This window comes from Felis catus, chromosome D4 (assembly GCF_018350175.1).
Source record: "Felis catus isolate Fca126 chromosome D4, F.catus_Fca126_mat1.0, whole genome shotgun sequence".
Taxonomy (NCBI): Eukaryota; Metazoa; Chordata; class Mammalia; order Carnivora; family Felidae; genus Felis; species Felis catus.
Genome location: NC_058380.1, coordinates 8,731,571 through 8,757,354, shown reverse-complemented (window position 1 = coordinate 8,757,354; position 25,784 = coordinate 8,731,571). Strand labels below are relative to the sequence as shown.

The window sequence follows — 25,784 nt, the reverse complement described above, 5'->3', positions numbered from 1 at the left end:
TTTCCACAGGATGGAGAACGGAAGTTCCAGCCCACACTATCTGGTGCTTAGGGGGCAGAGTGACTCCATCTGATGTCATGAATTATTAACTGTATAAGGTGAGATCAGGTGGCCTTTTGGATGCTGTACTGCTTGCAACCCCCATTAAACACCACCCCTCCCCCAAACTCACACACAGGGTTGCTTCATACACAAAACTGTCCCTTTTCTCATGCTCTTTTCTCTGCTCTCAGTGTCTTCTTGTCTTTATCACTTGGCTCTTACTCTCCAAGATTTTGTTCAGGTATCACCTCCTCCAGGAAGGCTTCCCTGTTGCCCCAGTTTGAGTCACAGCTCTCGTGCCTAACCAGCATTCTATAATAACATGCACACCATTAGACTGAGATTGCCTATTTTTACATGTGGCTTCCTGAGTGAAATACAACTGCTTTAAGAATGGAGCACTGGTGGGGCGCCTGCGTGGCTAAGTCGGTTGAGCGTCCGACTTCGGCTCAGGTTATTATCTCATGGTCTGTGAGTTCGAGTCCCGCCTCGGGCTCTGTGCTGACAGCTCAGAGCCTGGAGCCTGCTTCGGATTCTGCGTCTCCCTCTCTGCCCTATCCCCATTCACTCTGTCTCTCTCTGTGTTAAAAATAAATAAAACATTTTAAAAAATTAAAAAAAAAATAACGGAGCATTGGTAAACTTTGTGGCCCCTCCCACAGCACATATACCGCAAAGTTAAGCACTTTTTAAGTGCCCCAATACTATTTGTTAAGCTACATTGATCCCACGAATACAAGCAATATTTTGTTAGCAAACATACCAAAGTTTAGGCCTTCAATTGCACCTTTTCTCTCACAAGAAGTTCCCTTAAGAAATCATTTATCTATGGGAATGAAATCCCATACCCCACACAAATTGGAGGTCCTTCTGTGAACATACGTTCAGGGAGCACAAAGCTCCTTGGCACACATATCATTGTAGCAAACCTTCCGTCCTTGAGGGTAGACTTAATATTTTGGAACAGGAAAAATCACTGCGTGTTCCATCAGGGAACACGATAACTTAACACGCCAGTTGAGAGCATTTGGAGACCCTCCATGGCGGTCCCAACAAGAAACCTTACAGAACACCCTTAGAGCCAAAGGTGCCATCTTTGAAACGAACGCACAAGCAGCCAAGGGGATTACGCTAAATGCGGTTAACACTCACCTCAGTTTCTATATCCCGCGGAGACCACTGAAAACCTATCCTGATACTCGAAAATCACACCGGTTACTTCATTTTTGTCTTCAGACTCGATTTGCCAACTAAATACCTTATACAGCATGGCTACAAAAATTCTTGATCCCACAAGCCTCCGCGTGCTCTAGGACAGGAATTTAAAAGATCCGCGCTCCCACCTTCATTTTGCCACTCACCCGTCTTTTAATCCCAGTAAATTCTCTTTCATCTCCAGGCCTTGATGTCTTCATCTGCAAAATGAGTTAATGATAAAATGTGACTTAGTGATCAGAGTGCTGAAAGTTGACATTCTTCAATCTGTGATTTTTTTATGTGTATTTGTTTGTTTTGGGGGGGGAGGGGCAAGGGTGAGCAGGGGAGGGGCAGAGAAAGAGGAAGGAAGAGAATCTCAAGCAGGCTCCACACTGTCCGTGCAGAGCCTGAAGCAGGGCTCGAACTCACAGACTATGAAATCATGACCTGAGCTGAAACCAAGAAGAGTCTGATGCTTAACTGACTGAGCCACCCAGGTGCCCCCTGCCCCTGTAAACAACTACTCCATACACAGCAGCGTTCTGGGTACTCTGAAAAAACACACAGATAATAGAGACACAGTCCCTCTTTCTTACACATGCAGTTAAGTAACAAGACAAAGAAAGCCATGTTTAATGGGCACCAGATCAATATGGCAGGCAGACAACATGCTCTCAGGGAGCTCAAGAAATGGAAAAATCTTTGGGGACTGCATTGGTAGCAGAGAGAAGGAACTATGTCTATGCCCATCAGAGTAATGGTTCTTCAAGAAACACACGCCTCTTTAAAAGTATAACCGAACGGGGGTGCCTGGGTGGCTCAGTCAGTTGGGCATCTGACTCTTGATTTCAATTCAGGTCATGATCTCACAGTTTGTGAGTTCAAACCCCGCGTGGGGCTCCGCACTGACAGTGCAGGGCCTGCTGGAGATTCTCTGTCTCCTTCTCTCTCTGCCCCTCCCCCACTTGTTCTCTCCCTCAAAATAAACAAACTTTTAAAAAAGTGTCTACCAAAACCAAAAACTACTCCCAGAAAGAAACATACATACGCACAAATTTTCATTTTTCATTTCAGGGAGTCCTGTACCTCCTAGTGCCTATGTATGGATTTTAAAAATGCCCTCACCCCAAGTTAGGAATTTCTAATTTATACATTTAAGTAAACTCGCATTTTCTAGGACTATCTCCTTTTTTCCCTAAGATTCTATTCATCAGGTCTCTGAAACATCATCCAAACAGTGTATTAAATGGACCGAAATAATATCTTACTTACCAGCAAAACACAGTGGTTCTTTCTCTATGGAAATGTAACGTTTGGGAATTTCTTTCTAAAATGTTCAAATCCAGGGGAGTAATACTGGCTTGCCCTGTGTTATGACGTACCAGGTATGTGTGTTTTGAGTACCGCGAGCTGGTAAGCTCTTAATCACCATATCCGTATTTTCACTCCGGAGAAGCAAGGTGTCATAAAGGGAAAAAGCACAGAAGCCAGACTTCAGAGGTTCGAATTCCAATCTGTGCTCTGCCACTTATCTCCTTTATAATCCTAGGAAATTCTCTTCATCTCCAAGCCTCCATTGCTGCAACTGTAGAATAAGTCAATGAAAAAGTCTGACTTAGTCCCTTCCATATACGTGTTCTAAGGACCAGATGGGATAACAGATGTGCACTACCCGTATGTGAGTTTGTTCCCCACCCCCCCCACCCCCCCAGGGCTGTTTGGAAGAAAAGACATTTTCCTTGCGCACAATTTGCAGGTTGACTTCCCAGAAAGAGAGTTTATGGAAGTTTGACATCACGGATGTGTAGTTTACAATGAAAATCACTGTGCAGGATTTTCTGTTTAAAGTGACACCACCCATGTTGACAATGCTAAGTCACTCACACAGATGCCAAGTGAAAACCGTTCCCCAATCCACCGAATTTTCCATTGATGTCACCTGCGCCTCCCTCCCCATGGCACATTATATTAGAAAGGTGTGTGCCAGTTTTTCTAATACGTAGGCATCGTTTGAGTTGCAGGGCAGAAAAGTGCTTCAAGCTATTCACATACGACTGATAGGTGGGGAAAGATGTTCCCTCCTGCGCTGAAAAGAGCTGGTAGAATACAATGGTTTCAGTCTTCAATTCATTCACGTTGTTAGTTTTGCAGTTTCAGTTACTAAGCTCTTTGGCTGGCACTGGCCTGGCCTCACCTATCCCGAGCACTGATGCAATACAATGAAACTCTCCGAGTGTGGCTGCTGCCATCAGATGATCAAATTGCAGTATTGTTCTTCACTACTCATCAACAGGGCAGAAGGGGATTTGGAGGCTATCATGCCCAGAACAGGTGGCTGGACTTGTTCAAAACAACAAAGGTCCAGTGTTGGGGGAAAGTGGCAAAGTCCTTAAGATCTGTGTTTCTTTTCTGACTCTCTCAACCTGTAAGGGAAATCTGAAATAATCCCTTTCCTAAAACAAATAACAAACAAAAAAAAACCAGTCACTTAAAAACGCTGCCATCTGACTGTGGTCTTGGCAGTTCATGAAGCAAGTGTCCAACCGGGCTGGATTTATTTAGCTGAACGAGAAACCCTGGCCACCAAGGGTCATTTTTAAGTGACAATGGCTGGAGCCCCCTCATTGCCCCTCCATCAAGACAAAGCATCTTCCAGCCGATTTTCGGTTTTCAGCAAATGGAGTCCCCTTTCTTTCTGTGTGGAGAATTTCCTACAGCCTGTGAAAGAGTGAGCCGAGCTTTATCATGCAGGAATTTGGGAAGTAATAATATAATGTTGCTCCTAGTACTTAGAGCTGCCAGCCTCTTTCCTGCCCAAGGCTGCCGGATTCAACTTCCCCAAACACACTTTGTGGACCTCATCTTTTTACCATTGGAGCCTGTGAAGGTTTCAGAGCAAAGGCCAAGCTCTTGAGTCTGTCATTCAAGGCCTTCCAGGTGGCTTTACTAGTGAATTCTACCTAACACTTATGAAAGAAAGAATACCATTCTACCCAATCTCTTCCAGAAAGCTGAAAAAGAGAGGATCTTTCCTAACTCATCCCAAGGGACTCTGATACCAAAATAAGACAAGGACATTACAAGAAAACAGATTAATATCCCTGATGAACATCAGTGTAAAAATTCTTAACAAAATGTTGGCCAGTCAAACCCAACAACACATAAAAAGGATAATACATCCTGGTTACATGGGGTTCACTGTAAAATGCAGGGCTGGTTTAACATTTAAAAATAAATCAATGTAATTTATAACATTAGTAGATTAAAAGAAGAACAACTCTATGATTGTCCTAATAGATACAGAAGTAGAACTTGACAAAATGTATCTACTCCTGATAAAAACTTTCAGCAAACTAGAAAAAGAACTTCCTCAACCTCACAAAGAGCATTTTCCAAATGCTTAGAGCTAATAACACACTTAATAATGACAGACTGAATGCTTTCCTCCTAAATCAGGAACAAGACATTTTCTCTCACCCTTTCTATTCACCATTGTATTGGAGAGTCTAGACAGTGCAATAAGGCATGAAAAAAAAATGAATAAAATGCATCCATACTAGAAAGAAAAAAGTAAACTTTCTTTGTTGACAGACAACATGATAATCTGTATAGAAAATCCTATGAAATTTTCCCATAAAAAACCCACTAACATTAACAAGTGTATTTACCAAGTTGCAGGATACAATTGCAATATAAAAATATTGTCTTTCTATATTTAACAGCAACAATTGGAAATTGAAATTTAAAATAACAGTACTTTTTAGATCATTAAACATATGAAATACTTAGGGATAAAACTGAAATATATGAAGATCTAAACACAAGAATATAGGGGCGCCTGGGTGGATCAGTTGGTTAAGCGCCCAACTTCAGCTTGGGTCATGATCTCATGGTTTGTGTGTTTGAGCCTCATGTCAGACTCTATGCTGACAGCTCAGAGCCTGGAGCCTGCTTCAGATTCTGTGTCTCCCTCTCTCTCTGCCCCTCCCCCACTCACACTGTCTCTCAAAAAAAAAAAACAACACTAAAAAAAACCCACAAAAATAAAATCTATCTTGATAAATGTCACATGTGCACTTAGACTGTATTCTGCTCTTATCAGATGGAGTGTTCAATTTATGTCAGATCAAATTGGTTGATAGTGTTGTTCAAATTTTCCACATCCTTGCAGATTTTCTGTCTTATCAATGATTGAGAGAAAAATGTATTGAAATCTCTAATTACAAGTGTATACTTCTCTTTTGCTTCTTGTATTTCTATCAGTTTTGGCTCATGTATTTGATGCTCTGCTTTTAAGTAAAATAATCCTGTTCTACAACTGACAATGATGATTTGTGTACATGCATACACAATCACATACATGCCCCTGTAGATTGGTGTCACTTGTGAATGCAGATGAAAAAAATCCCAAACCAAATGCTACCACATCAACTTCAATGATATAAAGGACATAACTCACCATAACCAAATCATAATTCTCAAACTATGTTAGGATAATTTAATATAACTAATCTAATGTGGCATATCAATGGATCAAATGAGACAAGTCTTACAATGAAAAAAAAAATGTCCCGAAGGCACTTTGTAAAATTTATTAAACAATTTTAAATAAAAATTATTTGAAAGTCAGGATTACAAGGACATTTGTTAAAAATGATAAAAATATATAGAAATGTTAAGCCAATAGCCATTTCATATTCAATCATGATATATACTAGAAGCATTCCCTTTAAGGTCAGAAATAAAACAAAAAAAAAAGCTGGGTTTTTTTCCAAAGATGTTTCCAACTTGCTCACTTTCACTCTTCATTTTATATGCCTCATGGCACCAGAGTCCTTCGGTTCCCTGAGTTCATGCCAGAGATACTTGCTACAGGCTGTTAGATTACTTGGTGTCATAGGGCTTGCACCATACACTTCCTAATTTGGCCAAATAATCGTGCAAAAACATCTGTGAGCCATACAGATGACAATATTAGAAGTAGAAAATAAAGAGCCAAAATGACTGGGAAAACTTTCTCCTTATAGCTGTATCACATGGGAAAACTTTTTTTTTCAAAAAGATAACTTTTTAGTCTTTATTTCTGAAGAGCTCTGTCCCCTGGAGTAGCGTATCAACAAATCCCTTGTCTTACTCCTGAAATGTTTATGGAGACAGAAACTATAGAGCGAAGAAGTTCTTGGTTGTTTTAAATAAAAAACACTATCCTAGGGGCGCCTGGGTGGCTCAGTCAGTTAAGCATCTGACTTCGGCTCAGGTCATGATCTCATGGTTCATGGGTTTGAGCCCTGCTTCAGGCTCTGTGCTGATAGCTCAGAGCCTGGAGCCTGCTTTGGATTCTGCGTCTCCTTCTCTCTCTGCCCCTCCCCCTTTCATTCTCTTCTCTCTCTCTCGAAAATAAATAAAACATTTTTTTAAAAAAAGAAAAGACACTATCCTATTACACATATCTTATAGGCTGCATATTTTGCCATATGTAATGACCATTTTCCTAGTAATGTATGCTGGTAACATTATGACTTTTATAGGCTTCATAATATGTCATGATGTGGCTGCACCACAGGTTACTTAATCTTGTCCCTATTAGTGGGAATTCATTTGGCATCCAATTTTTTAAAATTTAGCATTTTAAAGAATATTTCCACCTCCTCCCACTCATACAACAAATAAGAGACCCCTTAGACTTTTCCTTTGAATCCACATGATTTTTTCCCATAATCCTGATAGTTGTCCACAAGTTTACACTCTTGAAGTAATCAATGAGAAAGACTGGATAAAAACATAGCAAACAAGTTGGGAACCCACTTCGTCCGTTTCAAAGGCTCCAATCCTTCTTAGTTTCCAGAATGATTCAACCAGATTTATATTCCTATCTTCATACACATCAGACCAGAATTTGGAAATTTTGATTCGACCAAGAAAAAGGATCTGCAGTTACCAATGATTGGAATTCCCACTCAAAATGGCCAAACCCTGGACTCTATCATGGGTAGGGAAAACCACCAGTCACCAAGCCCTGCTCACGCACAGTTCTACTCATCATTTCAGTCCATTATTAAGAAAAAGCCAAGAATCACTCAAAGCCAAGGATCACTCAAATTTTTAGAAAAACATTCCACAAAGAGACTAAATTAAACAAAGAGAAAACAAAAACTTAAGAAAGAATGTCAATGGAAAAAACAGAAGAACTTGTCCAAAAAACCCTTGTAAATCATAGCTTGGAGACAAACGATATTGCAATGTATAAAGTAAGTACAAGATGCTCTTAAAAGGAACACTCAGAGACTAAGAAAAGCTCTTAGAAGTTAAATACTGTAAGTAAAATATTGATCCATATATACTTATTGCCATCTTATTATTTTTTTCTAGCTGTTTTTATGGTTATTCTCTGTTCCTTTCTTCTCTTGCTCTCTTCCTCTATGGTATGATGGCTTTCTTCAGTGGTATGTTTCTGTTACTTTCTCTTATTATACCCTTGTGTATTTACTGTAGGTTTTTCTTTTGTGGTTACCACGAGGTTTACATGTAACAGCTGGCATGTGTAAGTCTAGTTAACATTCTAAGCCTCAACATCTTTACTCTCCCCACCACGTTTTTGATGTCACATTCTTTTATCTTGTGTATCCCTTAATTATTATAATTATAGTTATCTTACTACTTTTATCTTTTAACCTTCACACTAGCTTTCTAGGTGATTAATCCACTACCTATACTGTATGTTTACTTTTCCACTAAGATTTAGTCTTTCATGTGTTTTCTTGTTACTAATCAATGCCCTTTCTTTTAGGCTTAAAGTCCTTTTAATATTTCTTGTAAGGCTGGTTTGGTGGTGATGAACTCCTATAAACTTTGCTGCTCTGGTTGGGTGTATTCCACCACTTTGTCTTTGACTTGACTGATCCTTTCTTCTGCTTCATCTAGTCTGCTGTTGTACCCCACCCTACCAGTGTATATTTCATTATTGAACTATTTCAATAATTTCAGTTATGGTATCATTCCGCTATAAGACTTCTTCTATTCAGTACTTTCTTGTATTTTCCTTCTCTTTGTTGAGGTTCTTGCTTTCTCCATCCGTTTTTCTCCCTAGTTCAGTGAGCATCTTTATGACCATTACTTCAGATGCATTGGGTAAATTACTTATCTACATTTCATTAATGTTTTATTTTCTGAGGTTTTATCTTCTTTCATTTGGAACATATTCCAAATATGTTTCCTCATTTTGCTTGACTCTTCTGTGTTGATTTGTATCCAAGAGATGAAGCAACTATCTCTCCCAGTCTTGAAGGAGTGCTCCTGTGTAATATATGAACATTGTCATTCAACCTTGCCTCAGCTCTTTGTTTTCTAACCTTTGTACTTGCCCAAGCACCCTGTTATATTTTAATAGCTCACAGGAATTGAGGATGTACCAAGAACTTTCAGTACCACAAAGGGGAGGATCTCAGCAGCTAGATTTAGGCTGAATGGAAGCCAAAATCCTAGCAGGAGCTTTTAAAAGTATGCAAATATAGACAGTCTTGTGGGCCCACAAACATAAATCCTCATGGTCACCAGAGCCAGGCAATATGGGAGTGTCCTCTGGGTAGGAGGCACCAAGATTGGGGCTTCAGGTAAGTATATAAGTTCTTTTCTGGGAAATACCAGTTAACTGGAGCAAGGCAAAAGGAGAGCACTAAGATGGTGCCCACAGTCTATTTTCCTTAAAAGCAGTACATACCTTCAATAATTATTGTAAATGGAAATGGAATAAATTCTCCAATCAAAAAACAGACAATGGCTGAAGGGATTTAAAAAAAAAAAAGAAAAAGAAAACCCATCTTTAGGCTGCCTACAAGAGACTTATTTTAAACTCAAGGACATACACAGGCTGAAAGTGAAGATATGGTAAAAGATATGCTAGGCAAATGAAAACCAAAAGCTATAGCAGCTATAATTATATCAGACAAAATAGACCTTAAAGCAAAGACTGTAGTAAGAGACAAAGATGGGTGTCACAGGGGCGCCTGGGTAGCGCAGTCGGTTAAGCGTCCGACTTCAGCCAGGTCACGATCTCGCGGTCCATGAGTTCGAGCCCCGCGTCAGGCTCCGGGCTGATGGCTCGGAGCCTGGAGCCTGTTTCTGATTCTGTGTCTCCCTCTCTCTCTGCCCCTCCCCCGTTCATGCTCTGTCTCTCTCTGTCCCAAAAAATAAATTAAAAAAACGTTGAAAAAAAAAATTAAAAAAAAAAAAAGATGGGTGTCACATAATGATAAAGGGTCAACCCAACAAGAGGATGTAACATAAATATGTACACACCCAACAATATTAACAGATCTAAAGAGAAACAGAAGAACAGATTGCAATATAGTAAAAGTAGGAGACTTTAGTATCCCACTTACATCAGTGGATCATCCAGACAGAAAATCAATAAGGAAACATCAGCCATTAATGACATACTAGACCAGATGGACTTGACAGGTTGATACAGAATAGTCTATCCAGAAGCAACAGAATACTTTTTCTTCTCAAGGGCACATAAAACATTTTCTAGGCTATATCATATATTAGGCAGAAAACAAATAAATTAAAAGAACATTAAATAACAAATAAAAGAATATTCTTAATTCTTAAAAGAATTTAAGAGGATTGAAATTATATCAAGCATCTTTTTCTATTAAGTTTTTCATTTTGATTCCAGTATAGTTAACATACAGGGGTATATTAGTTTCAGGTGTACAATATAGTGATTTAACAATTCTATATGTTACTCATATAGTGCTCACCATGATATATGTACTCTTTAATCCCTATCACCTATTTCATTCTTCTCCCCATCTACGTCCCCCTCTGGTAACCATCAGTTTGCTCTCATAGTTAAGAGTCTGTTTCTTGGTTTGTGATTTTTTTTCCCTTGCTCATTTGTTTGGTCTCTTAAATTCTAGGTGAGTGAAATCACACAGTATTTGTCTTTCTCTCACTTATTTTGTTTAGCTTTATACTCTCTAGATCCACCCATGTTGTTGCAAATGGCAAGATTTCATTATTTTTTATGGGTAATATTCCATTGAATATATATACCACTTCTTTGTCCATTCACCTATCAGTGGACATTTGAGCTGCTTCCATAATTTGGTTATTTTTGCTTCAATCAACATAAGGGTGCATGTATTCCTTTGAATTAGTGTTTTTCTATATGTGGGGTAAGTACCCAGTAGTGCAATTACTAGATCATAAGATAGGTCTACTTTTAACTTTTGAGGAACTTCTGTACTGTTTTCCACAGTGGCTGCATCAGTTTTCATTCTTACCAACAGCACACCAGGGTTCCTTTTCATCCACATGCTCACCAACACTTGTTTCTTGTGTCTTTGATTTTAGCCATTCTGACAGGGGTGAAATGGTATCTTACTGTGGATTTGATTTGCATATCCCTGATGATGAGCCAATGTTGAACATCTTTTCATGGGTCTGTTGGCTATCTGGATCTCTTCTTTGGAAAAATGTGTTCTCATGTCTTCTGCCCATTTTTTAATTGGATTATTTGATTTTTTGGTGTTGCGTTGTACCCATTCTTCTTAAACTTTGGATACTGATCCTTTTTCAGATAAGTCATTTACAAGTATCTTCTTCCATTTAGTAGGTTACCTTTTAGTTTTGACTGTTTCCTTTGTTGTGCAGACGTTTTTTTATTTTGATGTGGTCCCAACAGTTTATTTTTTGCTTTTATTTCCCTTGCCTCAGGAGACATATCTAGAAAAATGTTGTTGTGGCCAATGTCAGAGAAATTACAGCCTGTGTTCTCTCCGAAGATTTTTATGGTTTTAGGGCTCACATTTAGGTATTTAATTCATTTTGAGCTTATTTTTGTGTATGGTTTAAGAAACTGGTCCAGTTTCATTCTTTTATATATTGCTGTCCAGTCTTCCCAACACTTTTGGTGAAGAGGCTTTTTCCCCACTGTATATTAAATATGGGCTTATTTCTGGGTTTTATATTCTGTTCCTTTGACCTATCTATTTTTGTGCCATTACTATACTGTTTTTGTTTACCACAGCTTTGTAATGTAACTTGAGGTCTGTAAATCTGATACTGCCATATCACATGCATCTTTTCTGGCCACTATAGTATGAAACAAGTAATTAATCACCTGGATAATACTGGAAAATTCAGAAATATGTGAGATTAAACAACATGTCACTGAACAATCAATAGGTCAAAGAAGAAATCTAAAGACAAGTAAAAACTACTTTTGGACAAATGAAAATGGAAATATACCAAAATTTGTGGGATGTGATGAAAGCAGTTCTAAGAGGGAAGGTCACAGTGATAAATTCCTTCTGCAACAAAGAAAAAAGGTCCCAAATAAACAACCTAACTTTATAACTCAAGGAACTAGAAAAAGAACAAATGAAGTCCAAAGTTAGTAGAAGGAAAAAAAAAATAACAAAGGTTAAAATAGAAATAAATAAAATAGAGACTAAAAAACCATAGAGATCAATAAAACAGTTGATTCTTTGAAAAATTAAACAAATTGACAAGACTTTAGCTAGACTCACCAAGAAAAAAGGCCAGAGGACTCAAATAAATAAAATAGGAATGTAAGAGAGATGTTACAACTCTTACCACAGAAATCCAAAGAATCATAAGAGACTGCTAGGAACAATTATACTCCAACAAGTTGGACTACTTAGGAGAAATAGATAAATTCTCAGAAACATACGACCTACTAAGACTGAAACACAATGAAAGATAAAATCTAAACAGACCAATCACTAGTAGGGAAATTAAATCAATAGTCAAAAATCTCCCAACAAATAACAGTCTAGGACAAGATTGGATTCACTGGTGAATTCTACCAAACACACCAAGAAGAATTAATACCAGGCCTCAAACTCTTTCAAAAAACAGAAAAGGAGTGAACTCTTCTCAACTCATTTTATGAGGCCAGCATCATCCTGATACCAAAACCAGACAAGGACACCATAAGCAAAGAAAATCACAGGTCAATATCTCTGTTAAACACAGGTGCAAAAATCCTCAATAAAATATTAGCAAACCACATTCACAATACATTAAGAGAGTCATGAGATTGTAGGAAGATGGCGGTGTAGGAGGACGCTGGGCTCACTGCATCCTGATTGCTTAGATTTCACCCACATCTGCCTAATTTACCCAGAAAACTGCCAGAAGACTAGCAGATTGGACTCTCCAGAGCCAAGCGTAGATGAGAGGCCCAGGGAAGAGGGTAGGAAGGGCAGAGAGGCGGTGTGTGCTACATGGACTGGCGGGAGGGAGCCAGGGTGGTGGAGGGGCAGCCAGCCCACCCGGCAAGGCAGAGCCCCCTAGTCTGGCTTGCAAAAGTGGAGGGCCAGATGGAGTGTGTTCTGACAGCCAGCGGGACTTCACATCTGGAATGTTACAAGTCAACAGCTCTGCTCAGAGAGCAGGAGGGAGAGTTGTTGACCCTGGAGGACAGAGCTCAGCTTGGCGGGGAACAACTGCTCTGGGAAGCGCCATCTCCTTCACCCATCCCCCAGCCAAAATCCCAAAGGGAACCAGTTTCTGGCATGGAACTTGCTTGCACCGCACAAACACCCAACACTGTGCTTCTCTGAATTCATCCTTCCGACGGGTCTGCCTCCCTCCTGGTGCCACAGGGCCCCTCCTGAAGTGGACCACCAGAGGCAAAGCGAGCAGAGCCTGCCCCCACCCCGCCACCCGTGCACCTTGCGGATCCACTGCAGCTAATATGTGAGATCCCATCGAAGCAGCACAAGCCTGGCAGTGTGCAAGTAGCCCAGACAGAGGCCACACCACCCCACAGTGAGTCCCGCCCCTGGGAGAGGGGAAGATAAGGTACACACCAGTCTGACTGTGGCCCCAGCAGTGGGCTGGGGGCAGACATCAGGTCTGACTGCGGCCCCGCCCACCAATGCAAATTACTCCAGACAGGACAGGGGAAGTGCCCTGCAGTTCCACGCCACCCCAGGGACTATCCAAAATGACAAAACGTAAGAATTCTCCTCAAAAGAAACTCCAGGAATTAGCGACAGTTAACGAACTGATCAAAAACGATTTAAGCAATATAGCAGAAAATGAATTTAAAATAATAGTCATAAGATTAATCGCTGGGCTTGACAACAATATAGAGGACAGCCAAGAATCTATTGCTACAGAGATCAAAGGTCTAAGAAACAGCAAGGAGGAGCTAAAAAACGTTATAAATGACCTGCAAAATAAAATGGAGGTGACCACAGCTCGGATTGAAGAGGCAGAGGAGAGAACAGGTGAATTAGAAGATAAAATTATGGAAAAAGAAGAAGCTGAGAAAAAGAGAGATAAAAAAAATCCAGGAGTATGAGGAGAGACTTAGAGAACAAAGTGACACAATTAAACGAAATAATATACGCATAATTGGGATTCCAGAGGAGGAAGAGAGAGGGAAAAGTGCTGAAGGTATACTTGAAGAAATCATAGCTGAGAACTTCCCTGATCTGGGGAAGGAAAAAGGCATTGAAATCCAAAAGGCACAGAGAACTCCCTTCAGACATAACTTGAATCAATCTTCTGCATAACATATCATAGTGAAACTGGCAAAATACAAGGACAAAGAGAGAATCTGAAAGCAGCTAGGGATAAACATGCTCTAACATATAAAGGGAGATCTTTAAGACTCGTGACGGATCTGTCTACTGAAACTTGGCAGGCCAGAAAGGAATGGCAGGAAATCTTCAATGTGATGAACAGAAAAAAAAAAATGCAGCCAAGAACCCTTTATCCAGCAAGTCTGTCATTTAGAATCGAAGGAGAAATTAAAGTCTTCCCAAACAAAAACTGAAGGAATTCATCACCACCAAACCAGCCCTACAAGAGATCCTAAGGGGGATCCTGTGAGACAAAGTACCAGAGACATCGCTACAAGCATTATATAATAATTACAGGGTCTATCCATCAGGAAGAGCTAACAATTATAAATGTCTATGTGCCAAATATGGGAGCCCCCAAAAATATAAAACAATCACAAGCATAAGCAACCTTATTGAAAAGAACATGGTAATTGCAGGGGACTTTAAAACTCCACTTAAAACATTGGATAGATCATCTAGACACAGGATCAATAAACAAACAAGGGCCCTGACTGATACACTGGATCAGATGGACTTGACAGATATATTTAGAACTCTGCATCCCAAAGCAACAGAATATAATTTGTTCTTAAGTGCACATGGAACATTCTCCAAGATAGATCACATACTGGGTCACAAAACAGCCCTTCATAAGTATAAAAGAACTGAGATCATACCATGCATACTTTCAGATCACAATGCAATGAAGCTTGAAATCAACCACAAGAAAAAGTCTGGAAAACTTCCAAAAGCATGGGGGTTAAAGAACACCCTACTGGGGCGCCTGGGTGGCTCAGTCGGTTAAGCGTCCGACTTCGGCTCAGGTCACGATCTCACGGTCCGTGAGTTCGAGCCCCACGTTGGGCTCTGGGCTGATGGCTCAGAGCCTGGAGCCTGCTTCTGATTCTGTGTCTCCCTCTCTCTCTGCCCCTCCCCCGTTCATGCTCTGTCTCTCTCTCTCTCAAAAATAAATAAAAACGTTAAAAAAAATTAAAAAAAAAAAAGAACACCCTACTAAAGAATGAATGGGTCAACCAGGCAATTAGAGAAGAAATTAAAAAATACAGGGAGACAAATGAAAATGAAAATAAAACAATCCAAATGCTTTGGGATGCATCAAAGGCAGTCCTGAGAGGAAAATAAATTGCAATCCAGGCCTATCTCAAGAAACAAGAAAAATCCCAAATACAAAATCTAACAGCACACCTAAAGGAAATAGAAGCAGAACAGCAAAGACACCCCAAACCCAGCAGAAGAAAAGAAATAATAAAGATCAGAGCAGAAACAAACAATATAGAATCTAAAAAAACTGTAGAGGGGTGCCTGGGTGGCTCAGTCAGTTGAGCGTCCGACTTCAGCTCAGGTCATGATCTCACGGTCTGTGGGTTTGAGCCCCGCATCAGGCTCTGTGCTGACAGCTCAGAGCCTGGAGCCTGCTTTGGATTCTGTGTCTCACTCTCTCTCTGCCCCTCTCCCACTCATGCGCACGCGCACGCGCGCTGTCTCTCTCTCTCTCTGTCAAAAATAAACATTACAAAATTAAAAAAAAAACTGTACAGATCAATAAAACCAAGAGTTGGTTTTTTGAAAAAATAAAATTGATATATCTCTAGCCAGACTTCTTAAAAAGAAAAGGGAGATGACCCAAATAGATAAAATCATGAATGAAAATGGAATTATTACAACCAATCCCTCAGAAATACAAGCAATTATCAGGGAATACTATGGAAAATTATATGCCAACAAACTGGACAGCCTGGAAGAAATGGACAAATTCCTAAACACCCACACACTTCCAAAACTCAAACAGGAAGAAATAGAAAGCTTGAACAGACCCATAACCAGCCAATAAATTCAATCAGTTATCAAAAATCTCCCAACAAATAAGAGTCCAGGACCAGATGGCTTCCCAGAGGAATTCTACCAGACATTTAAAGCAGAGATAATACCTATCCTTCTCAAGCTATTCCAAAAAATAGAAAGGGATGGAAAACTTCCAGACTCATTCTATGAAGCCAGCATTACTTTGATTCCTAAACCAGACAGAGACCGAGTAAAAAAAAAAAGAACTACAGACCAATATCCCTGATGAATATGGATGCAAAAGTTCTCAATAAGATACTAGCAAATCGAATTCAACAGCATATAAAAAGAATTATTCAACATGATCCAGTAGGATTCATTCCTGGCCTGCAGGGCTGGTTCTACATTCGCAAATCAATCAATGTGATACATCACATTAATGAAAGAAAAGATAAGAACCATATGATCCTGTCAATCGATGCAGAAAAAGCACTGGACAAAATTCAGCATCCTTTAATAAAAACCCTTGAGAAAGTCGGGATGCAAGGAACATACTTAAACATCACAAAAGCCATTTATGAAAAGCCCACAGCTAATATCATCCTCAATGGGGAAAAACTGAGAGCTTTCTCCCTGAGATCAGGAACATGACAGGGATGTCCACTCTCACCGCTGTTGTTTAACATAGTGTTGGAAGTTCTAGCATCAGCCATCAGACAACAAAAGGAAATCAAAGGCATCAAAATTGGCAAAGATGAAGTCAAGCTTTCACTTTTTGCAGATGACATGATATTATACATGGAAAATCCGATAGACTCCACCAAAAGTCTGCTAGAACTGATACATGAATTCAGCAAAGTTGCAGGATACAAAATCAATGTACAGAAATCAGTTGCATTCTTATACACTAATAAGGAAGCAACAGAAAGACAAATAAAGAAACTAATCCCATTCACAATTGCACCAAGAAGCATAAAATACCTAGGAGTAAACCTAACCAAAGATGTAAAAGATCTGAAGGCTGAAAACTATAGAAAGCTTATGAAGGAAATTGAAGAAGATATAAAGAAATGGAAAGACATTCCATGCCCATGGATTGGAAGAATAAATATTGTTAAAATGTCAATAGTGCCCAAAGCTCTCTACACATGCAATGCAATCCCAATCAAAATTGCACCAGCATTCTTCTTGAAACTAGAACAAGCAATCCTAAAATTTGTATGGAACCACAAAAGGCCCCAAATAGCCAAAGTAATTTTGAAGAAGACCAAAGCAGGAGGCATCACAATCCCAGACTTTAGCCTCTACTACAAAGCTGTCATCATCAAGACAGCATGGTATTGGCACAAAAACAGACACATAGACCAATGGAATAGAATAGAAACCCCAGAACTAGACCCACAAACGTATGGCCAACTCATCTTTGACAAAGCAGGCAAGAATATCCAATGGAAAAAAGACAGTCTCTTTAACAAATGGTGCTGGGAGAACTGGACAGCAACATGCAGAAGGATGAAACTAGACCACTTTCTTACACCATTCACAAAAACAAACTCAAAATGGATAAAGGACCTAAATGTGAGACAGGAAACCATCAAAATCCTAGAGAAGAAAGCAGGGAAAAACCTCTCTGACCTCAGCCGCAACAATTTCTTACTTGACACATCCCCCAAAGGCAAGGGAACTAAAAGCAACAATGAACTCTTAGGACCTCATGAAGATAAAGAGCTTCTGCACTGCAAAGGAAACAATCAACAAAACTAAAAGGCAACCAACGGAATGGGAAAAGATATTTGCAAATGACATATCGGACAAAGGGCTAGTATCCAAAATCTATAAAGAGGTCACCAAACTCCACACCTGAAAAACAATCCAGTGAAGAAATGGGCAGAAAACATGAATAGACACTTCTCTAAAGAAGACATCCGGATGGCCAACAGGCACATGAAAAGATGTTCAATGTCGCTCCTCATCAGGGAAATACAAATCAAAACCACACTCAGATATCACCTCATGCCAGTCAGAGTGGCTAAAATGAACAAAACAGGAGACTATAGATGCTGGAGAGGATGTGGAGAAACGGGAACCCTCTTGCACTATTGGTAGGAATGCAAACTGCTGCAGCCGCTCTGGAAAACAGTGCGGAGTTTCCTCAAAAAATTAAAAATAGACCTACCCTATGACCCAGCAATAGCACTGCTAGGAATTTACTCAAAGGATATAGGAGTACTGACGCATAGGGGCACTTGTACCCCAATGTTTATAGCAGCACTCTCAACAATAGCCAAATTATGGAAAGAGCCTAAATGTCCATCAACTGATGAATGGATAAAGAAATTGTGGTTTATATACACAATGGAATACTATGTGGCAATGAGAAAGAATGAAATATGGCCTTTTGTAGAAACATGAATGGAACTGGAGAGTGTTATGCTAAGTGAAATAAGTCATACAGAGAAGGACAGATTCCGTATGTTTTCACTCCTATGTGGATCCTGAGAAACTTAACAGAAACCCATGGGGGAGGGGAAGGAAAAAAAAAGTTAGAGAGGGAGGGAGCCAAAACATGAGAGACTCCTAAAAACTGAGAACAAACTGAGGATTTATGGGGGGGTGGGAGGTTGGGGTGGGTGGGTGATGGGTATTGAGAAGGGCACCTATTGGGTGCACTGGGTGTTGTATGGAAACCAATTTGACAATAAATTTCACATTAAAAAAAAAAAGAGTCATACACCATGATCAAGTGAAATTTAATCCAGGGATGCAAGAAGGGTTCAACATCCACAAATCAATGTGATATACCACTTTTAAGAAATGGGTGAAAATCATATAATCATCTCCATAGATGCAGAAAACACATTTGACAAAATTCAACATCCATTTATGATAAAAAACCCTCAACAAAGCAATTACAGAACAAACATACTTCAACATAATGAAGGCCATATACGACAAGCCCACAGCTGACATTATACTCCCTGATGAAAGACTGAAAATTTTTCCTCAAAAATCACGAACAAGACAAGGATTCCCACTCTTGCCATTTATATTCAACATAATATGCTAAATCCTAGCCACAATTAGGCAAGAAAAAGAAACACAAGTTATCCACATAGCACGAAGAAGAAAAAGAAAAAGAAGAAGAAGAGGAAGGGTCACTATTTGCAGATGACATTATTCTATTATATATTAAAAACCCTAAAGACTCCATCAAAAAACTATTAGAGCTAATAAACAGATTAAGGATGCAAATTCAGGACACAAAAGTTGCAGGATGCAAAATCAAAAATCTGATGTATTTCTCTACACTAATAAAGAACTATGACAAAGAGAAATTAACAAAGCAAACTCATTTACAATTGCACCAAAAAGAATAAGATACCTAGAAATACATTTAACCAAGGAGGTGAAAGACTTATATGTTGATAACTAAAATATATTAATGAAAGAAATTGAAGATGACACAAACAAATGGAAAGACCTAACCCCAGTAAAAATGTTCACAGAAGAACTCAAAATTAAAGTTGAAAAAGAATTTCCAAAATATAGAACATAAAACAAAGAAGAAAATAGAGGACAAAATACATGACAACTATAATATCAATATAGGAGATCCAGCACTCAAAAAGAGTTCCAGAAAGACAGTTCAGAGAAAATGAAGAATATCAAGTAAATAACAGGAGTATTTACTCGAAGAGAAAGACAAGAGTTTCTAGGTTTGAAAAAGCCCAGAGAAGGTCCAACACAGTAAATGCACACACGCGTGCATGCACGCACACACACACACACACACACACACACACCACCACCACCACTTCAGAAACTTGACAAAGTACAGATCATAAATACTTTCAGGAAAAAATTAATCACCAATAAACTATCAGACATCAGAATGTCATCAGACTTCTCAACAACAATGCCAGACACTAAAAGAAAATGTAATAATGGCTTCAAAATTCTGGAGAAAGGTTAGTTTAACCTAGAACTTTATACTCAAGCTACTCATCAAATGTGAAGGTGGAGTAAACCTGTTTTCAGATATACGAGACCTTAAAAAGATTAACCAAAAAAATACAAACTTAAGTGATTATTATTTCCAAGGAAACAAAAGGTAACTGTACAAGAGAAATAATACAAGTATCTGTATGAGAAAACAAAAACATTATAGTTGGGGATGAGATTTACATCATTCTAAAAAATAAACACCAACTGTTAATATAATCCAAAAGTGTGTAATGGAAGCCTATAGGGAGGGAAAATGTGGAGGAACCAAGTAGGGAAAGACTGTTAAGTAAGGAAATTTTTCATCTTTTATCCTAAAAAGTCAGTCGGTAATACCTAACTCAAGAAAAAACAAGGTATAGCCATCAAGTCTTATCATGTAGAAAGGGAGTGGAAGATTAGCACTAAGGACAGTAACAACAGTACCTGTCTCCAGGTGGCCAGGGTCAGGGACCAGCAGGGAGACTACTGTTTTACAGTAAAGTCACTGTAGAACTCTTTCACTTTTTTTTTTCAATATATGAAATTTATTGTCAAATTGGTTTCCATACAACACCCAGTGCTCATCCCAAAAGGTGCCCTCCTCAATACACATCACCCACCCTCCCACCCCCCATCAACCCTCAGTTTGTTCTCAGTTTTTAAGAGTCTCTTATGCTTTGGCTCTCTCCCACTCTAACCTTTTTTTTTTCCTTCCCCTCCCCCATGGGTTTCTGTTAAGTTTCTCAGGATCCACATAAGAATGAAAACATATGGTATCTGTCTTTCTCTGTATGGCTTATTTCACTTAGCATCACACTCTCCAGTTCCATCCACGTTGCTACAAAGGGCCATATTTCGTTCTTTCTCATTGTCATGTAGTACTCCATTGTGTATATAAACCACAATTTCTTTATCCATTCATCAGTTGATGGACATTTAGGCTCTTGCCATAATTTGGCTATTGTTGAGAGTGCTGCTATAAACATTGGGGTACAAGTGCCCCTGTGCGTCAGTACTCCTGTATCCCTTGGGTAAATTCCTAGCAGTGCTATTGCTGGGTCATAGGGTAGGTCTATTTTTAATTTTTTGAGGAACCTCCACACTGTTTTCCAGAGTGGCTGCACCAGTTTGCATTCCCACCAATAGTGCAAGAGGGTTCCCGTTTCTCCACATCCTCTCCAGCATCTATAGTCTCCTGTTTTGTTCATTTTAGCCACTCTGACTGGCGTGAGGTGATATCTGAGTGTGGTTTTGATTTGTATTTCCCTGATGAGGAGCGACGTTGAGCATCTTTTCATGTGCCTGTTGGCCATCTGGATGTCTTCTTCAGAGAAGTGTCTATTCATGTTTTCTGCCCATCTCTTCACTGGATTATTTGTTTTTCGGGTGTGGAGTTTGGTGAGCTCTTTTATAGATTTTGGATACTAGCCCTTTGTCCGATATGTCATTTGCAAATATCTTTTCCCATTCCGTTGGTTGCCTTTTAGTTTTGTTGGTTGTTTCCTTTACTGTGCAGAAGCTTTTTATCTTCATAAGGTCCCAGTAATTCATTTTTGCTTTTAATTCCCTTGCCTTTGGGGATGTGTCGAGTAAGAGATTGCTACGGCTGAGGTCAGAGAGGTCTTTTCCTGCTTTCTCCTCTAGGGTTTTGATGGTTTCCAGTCTCACATTCAGGTCCTTTATCCATTTTGAGTTTGTTTTTGTGAATGGTGTAAGAAAGTGGTCTAGTTTCAACCTTCTGCATGTTGCTGTCCAGTTCTCCCAGCACCATTTGTTAAAGAGACTGTCTTTTTCCATTGGATGTTCTTTCCTGCTTTGTCAAAGATGAGTTGGCCATACGTTTGTGGGTCTAGTTCTGGGGTTTCTATTCTATTCCATTGGTCTATGTGTCTGTTTTTGTGCCAATACCATGCTGTCTTGATGATGACAGCTTTGTAGTAGAGGCTAAGGTCTGGGATTGTGATGCCCCCTGCTTTGGTCTTCTTCAAAATTACTTTGGCTATTTGGGGCCTTTTGTGGTTCCATATGAATTTTAGAATTGCTTGTTCTAGTTTCGAGAAGAATGCTGGTGCAATTTTGATTGGGATTGCATTGCATGTGTAGAGAGCTTTGGGCACTATTGACATTTTGACAATATTTATTCTTCCAATCCATGGGCATGGAATGTCTTTCCATTTCTTTATATCTTCTTCAATTTCCTTCATAAGCTTTCTATAGTTTTCAGCATACAGATCTTTTACATCTTTGGTTAGATTTATTCCTAGGTATTTTATGCTTCTTGGTGCAATTGTGAATGGGATCAGTTTCTTTGTCTTTCTGTTGCTTCATTGTTAGTGTATAAGAATGCAACTGATTTCTGTACATTGATTTTGTATCCTGCAACTTTGCTGAATTCATGTATCAGTTCTAGCAGACTTTTGGTGGAGTCTATCGGATTTTCCATGTATAATATCATGTCATCTGCAAAAAGTGAAAGCTTGACTTCATCTTTGCCAATTTTGATGCCTTTGATTTCCTTTTGTTGTCTGATGGCTGATGCTAGAACTTCCAACACTATGTTAAACAACAGCGGTGAGAGTGGGCATTCCTGTCGTGTTCCTGATCTCAGGGGAAAAGCTCTCAGTTTTTCCCCATTGAGGATGATGTTAGCTGTGGGCTTTTCACAAATGGCTTTTATGATGTTTAAGTATGTTCCTTCTATCCCGGAACTCTTTCACTTTTAAAACTATGCCTACATAATTGCTTAATAAAAATAACTATGAAATGGAGAGTGAAGCAAGTGCCTTAATGCCATCCACCCATAGGGTTGAGGAAGGTCCTTTACGCTTTGGTGTAAGGAATAGAAGATGCTGTTCCAATAAACAGGTTGGACTCTGAATTCCATGATGCAGTGCGCCATTTATAGGCTGGGCTGGCAACACAGAGGCACAATGAAAGGAATATGTGCTCCAGTTGAAGTGGTGGTTCACAAAGTTTTCAAAACACACACACACACACACACACACACACACACACACACACACACACACACACCTGGATTAGGAAGTGCTTTCTCTCTGGGAATGCTTCCCTGAGCCCAGCCCAGGGAGCATAACATCTGATAGAAATCTAGGCCCCAGGTCAGGGAACCCGATTTTGCAAAATAGAAGAAATGAAAGTGATGGAGAATGATGCCGGGCAGGCTGGTAAGGATATAGGAATAGGGGAGAGAGTGGGAGAGAGATGAATTGACCATTTGTTGCCTGTCTACCTTGTGTCAGCTACTGTGCTAAAGCATTTTATACACATCATGTTTATTCTCACATCGTAATTCCGTATTTCTGTGATCTCCATTTTACCAATGAGGAGGCTGGAATTCTGTGAGGTCAACTAGTTTGACCAAAGCCCCCCATCCTTAAATGGTGGGGTTTAGATTTGAGCCAATTCTGTCTGATGTCAAAGTCCTTGGTACCAGAAAGAGGAACAGAGAAAAAAAAGGAGTTTCTTTTGTTTCCTGGGCATATCAAAATATCAGTTTTTGTGACTGATTGATTTTTAAATGTTTATTTACTTTTGAGAAAGAGGGAGAGGGATAGGGAGAGAGAGATAATCCCAAGCAGGCTCCACAATTTCAACCAGAGCCAACTGGTGACTCAAACCCATGAACCATGAGATTATGACCTGAGCCAAAATCAAGAGTCAATCACTCAATGGACTGAGCCACCCAGGTGCCCCTGTGATTTATTTTTTTAATCAAGCCAAAATATACATAAAACTTACTTTGTTAACCATCTCTAAGTATACAACTTAGTGGCATTAAGCATCTTCACACTAATGCCTATTTCCAGAACTTTTTCATCATCCCCAACACAAACTGTGTACTCATTCAACACCACTACCCTCTTTCCCCTTCCCTAGCAACCTCTAGTTTTGTTGTGTCTATGAATTTGTCTGCTTTACCTCATCAAAGTGAAATCATACAATACATTCCTTTGTTTATAGCTTATTTCACTCAGCATAATGCTTTCAAGGTTTATACATGTTTGGAATGTATCAGAAATTCATTTTTTAAAGGCTCAATAATTGTTCACTGTATGCATAGGACGTATTTTGTTTATCCATCACCTGTTGGTGAACATTTGAGTTGCATCCACCATTTGGCTATTGTAAAAATGCTATTATGAACACTGATGTACTAATTTCTGCTCACATCTGTGTTTTCAATTCTTTAGGGTATAACTCTTTGCTCATTTTTAAGCCTTTTCTTCTCCTTTGACTTTTTTTCTCTAAAAGTTACAAATTTTCTTGAACTTCCCCTAAAATCATTCTCCACTCCTACCCCATGCTTCAAACCTCTTCAGCCCATGAAGAAAGAATAAAGGAACGTCTGCTTTTCCGATAGCTCCTAGTACTCTCTGGATCTGCTGAATTAATGACCAACATACCTGCATCCTTATTCATTCGTTCTTTTACTATTCAACAAATATTTTGAGCACTTATTCCATGCTTGACACTGTTCTAAGTGCTTGGGGTATTTCAATTAACAAAACAAAGCTCTCTGCCCACTGTGAAACTTTCATTCTACCTGTTGGTTTTCTGACCCAAGTTTATCAGACCATTTCCAAATCACAGGAATGGATTTCATAGGACAGGAGAAGATAGGGAGTATTGGTCATTCAAGAACGCAACTCTCAAATATGAGTGAATTGATGCAAGACATGGTCCTTCTGAAAAGCTTCGGACCTGTTCAGGAGGAAAATGATTATTTCACCAACACCACCCCCATCCCCCTTTCACCATCCTAAGGCATTGACGAAAGCAGAAAAGCAGGAGAAGGAAAAAGAAGATGATGAATCAAGAGTCTTTATTCTATATCTTACTTTGATAAGTCCCATTTCCAAGAGCAGCTATGAGTGTGTTTGTATCCATTAACCATGACATTTGGAAGTTTAAAGTTTATTTGTTTATATATGTGTGTATGTATGTATGTAATCTCTACACCCAATGTGGAGCTGAAACTCCTGACACCGATATCAAGAGTCACATCCTTTTCCAACTGAGCCAGCCAGGCACCCCAGCCCTTGAAAGTTTAGAGACCCCAGTGGTTTTACTGGATCATCTAGTAGATGACAGGCAGTATTTTTAATTCACGACTCCAAGCCCATGAGGATTCTAAAAGAAGTTTCCAGTCTCCGACAAATTAGAAAAGATAACTTTTGCAACTCTGTTCCATATAAAGGCATAGCCTTGTACATTTATTTTAGATTTTTAAAAAATTTCTGGTGCCCTTGTCTCTGGTCCACTGCTGAATTCATAAACTACTTTAGAAAGAGCTGTGTCTCTTCCTAGCTCTCAACTAACTTCAAAAGCATCAGCCCCATTGCCAACTAGAGCATTAGGTTTTTCTCGAGAGGCCATGGGTTTAAGGTTCAGTAACTGTCATCAACCCAAAAGCAAGTCTTGGATGAGTGCAGCCCTATTTGGTCTGTGGGCAATGCAGTGCAGTGGTTCCTTGATCATTTTAGGGCACCAGCGAGAATTCAGTGTGCATTAGCATCTACAGGTTGAAATGAAGACGTACTGTCACTGAAAAAGGACGTTGAAGAAATAAGCTTCTCTAGGTTGGGCCAGGGGAGCCGGACGAATAACGAACTGTTCAGTGACACATACTAACACTAATCCCTCTACTAAAAGCAAGCCAAGGTTATCAAAGTCTGAGCACTCTAATACCCAGACAACTTGACTGGAAATTAATCCTAGCACAGCACATAGAAACAGGTTTACCAGTATGACCTGCTTGAAAACATGCAACGGATTTGCTTTTGAGCCCAGGAAGGACCTGGAGTGGGGTTTTCACAGGTCATTCTATCTCCTTCCTTCCGCCATCTTTCTTGTCTCTAAATGCAAATTCTCTCTGGCCTGATTTTTCTGGGACAATGATGTTCCTTAAGATACCACAGTGGTACGATGTTCTCAGGGACGTTTCAACAAGTGAGTATTTAAATTGATTTTAAAGCCTGAGTTATCCTCAAGTGAATGTTTAGCAGGTAAATATTCAGTGGCACCCTCCCTGTGGAGGGCCTAAGGACATTATAACAAAAAACACATGCTAAGATACCAAGAGAAGGAGGTAGGAAGCACCCTCACTGGGGCATTAAAATTATATACTGTAAA

The 25,784-nt window shown here is 39.5% G+C and overlaps 1 long non-coding RNA gene across 1 annotated transcript in view; it reads right to left on the bottom strand.

The window, feature by feature from the left end:
- Positions 1-25,784, bottom strand: part of LOC123381480 — a 155,694-nt gene that overhangs the window by 44,711 nt on the left and 85,199 nt on the right. Inside the window, exons 3-4 of the long non-coding RNA XR_006588506.1 lie at positions 2,622-2,824; positions 1,404-1,457 (exon numbers count right to left, since the gene is read on the bottom strand). This is a non-coding gene — a long non-coding RNA (uncharacterized LOC123381480). The remainder of the gene's footprint in view (positions 1-1,403; positions 1,458-2,621; positions 2,825-25,784) is intronic.